At 42.2% G+C, this 2,104-nt stretch overlaps 1 non-coding gene across 1 annotated transcript; it reads right to left on the minus strand.

Annotated features, from left to right (window-relative positions):
- Positions 1–273: 273 nt before the first annotated feature.
- On the minus strand, positions 274–380 carry LOC111878858 (small nucleolar RNA R71). The gene has a single exon (XR_002845957.2). It is a non-coding gene; the product is annotated as a small nucleolar RNA R71 (small nucleolar RNA).
- Between the last annotated feature and the right edge of the window lie 1,724 nt (positions 381–2,104).

The raw sequence follows: 2,104 nt of genomic DNA on the forward strand, positions 1-2,104 counted from the left end.
AAAGGCCATATTCTCGCCCAACTCAAGGAGATTCCTTTTTACGGGAGGGATCACGAAGACGCTTACAAGCACTTGGATGAAGTGAATGATGTGGCCGATTACTTCAACGTCCCGAATGTTCCACGCGAGACCCAGCTTCTTCGCATGCTTCCTGTCACATTTAAAGGAGCTGCAAAAGATTGGTTAAAGTCACTTCCTCCCGGATCGGTCACCACATGGGCCAAGATGAAAGAAGAGTTCATAGACCATTTCTGCCCGCCCTCCAAGATATCCAAGCTAAAGAAAGCCATTGCCAACTTCGAGCAACAACCCGGAGAATCTCTTTATGAAGCTTGGGAAAGGTACAAGAGCCTACTTAGAAATTGCCCCCACCATGACCTTAATAGCCAACAAGAGGTCTCCATTTTCTATGATGGAGTCAATGTCACCACAAGGCAATTGCTTGATTCTCAAGGCCTGCTTACAAAGAAGGCGCCCCCGGTAATTAAAGAATTAATTGAAGAATTCTCTAAGCACTCTAGAGAATACCACAATTCGAGAAACAAAGTGAGTCGAGGGGTAGTAAACGCGGTAAATGATAGCATGGCGGCGGTGATAGCAAAGCTTGATAGTCTAGATCGAAGAATGACAAAAATGGATCAAGCAATCCATGCTATTAGGGTAGGATGCGAAAATTGTGGAGGGCCCCATCTTGCAAAGGATTGTGATTTGGATGAGAATGGAAATAAGAAAGCTCAAGTCTTTTATTCAAGTGATGATCGGTATGATGAAAATTGGCAGAAACCTAAGAAGGATTGGCTACCATACGAGGAGTATAAGAAGGCAAAGGAGGAGAAATACAAGCAGAAGGAGAGGGGACTATACCAAAAGGAAGAACCGGTGGAAAAGAAAGCCGATTTAGAAGAATTATTCACTAGATTCATAGCCGCGTCCGAAAAAAGACACAATGATCACGATGCTGCCATACACGAGACCAGAAACATGCTTAGGAATCAGCAAGCATCAATTCTCAACATTGAGAAACAGCTGGGGCAGCTTGCGCATCAAGTGAATGATAGAAGACCGAGTCAACTTCCGAGTAACACCGAACCCAATCCAAGAATGGAGAATGTAAGTGTGATAACCTCCAGCAGTGAAGAAACAGTTACAGAAGCACTGAGAATCTCCAAGAAGAAGGCAGAAAAGGTAGAAGAATCGGACCCAGCAAAACCCGATCCGACTCGCCGAGTCACTTTAATGGACTCGACGAGTCCATGCGTAAATGAGAAAACTGTCAGTTCTTTGAAGCCTTATAATCCTCCTCTGCCATACCCAATCAAAGCCATGCCTGCAGAAAAAGTAGAAGCATACAGGACCTTCATGACGCATGTTAAAGCTTTACAATTCAATGTGCCATTTGTGGAAACAATGCTACAAACACCTAAGTACTTCAACTTGCTTAAGGACCTTTTTGCTGCTAGGAAGGATTTGGCTGAAATCGCGGAAATATTGATGAGTGAGCTACCTAAAAAGAAGGGTGATCCGGGAAATATGGTGATTCCGTGCCAATTTGGTAATGAAGTTTTCACCTGAGCATTAGCTGATTCGAGGGCAAGCATCAATTTGATGCCTTTGTTATTCTTTAAGAAGTTGAATTTACTAGAACCAAGGCCGGAAAATATGAAGATCCACTTAGCGGACAAGACGATAATTCATCCACAAGGCGTTTGTGAGGATCTCCTAATAAAAGTCAACGAGTTTATTTTCCTAGTAGACTTCGTGGTAGTTGATATGAAAGAAGACCCCGAAATTCCAATTATTTTGGGGAGATCATTCTTAAACACCGCGTGTGCTTTAATTGATATATGTGAGTCTACATTGATATTAAGGGTGGGTGATGAATCTATAATGTTTAAAGCTATTCCAGAAGCCAAGCAAGAAGAGGAAAAGAATGAAGAAATCTCAATTATCCAATTGGATGATGAGATATTACAAAGAGAGCTTGAACTTTTGTTAAAAGATGATCCAAGCAAGTTTTTGATAAGGACTTGGAAGAGTTAGAAAATTTACTGGAAGGAGCCAACTCAGAAAACACCCAAGAAGTGATGAAACCCGATCAGACTTG

Source organism: Lactuca sativa, chromosome 5, assembly GCF_002870075.4.
Source record: "Lactuca sativa cultivar Salinas chromosome 5, Lsat_Salinas_v11, whole genome shotgun sequence".
Taxonomy (NCBI): domain Eukaryota; kingdom Viridiplantae; phylum Streptophyta; class Magnoliopsida; order Asterales; family Asteraceae; genus Lactuca; species Lactuca sativa.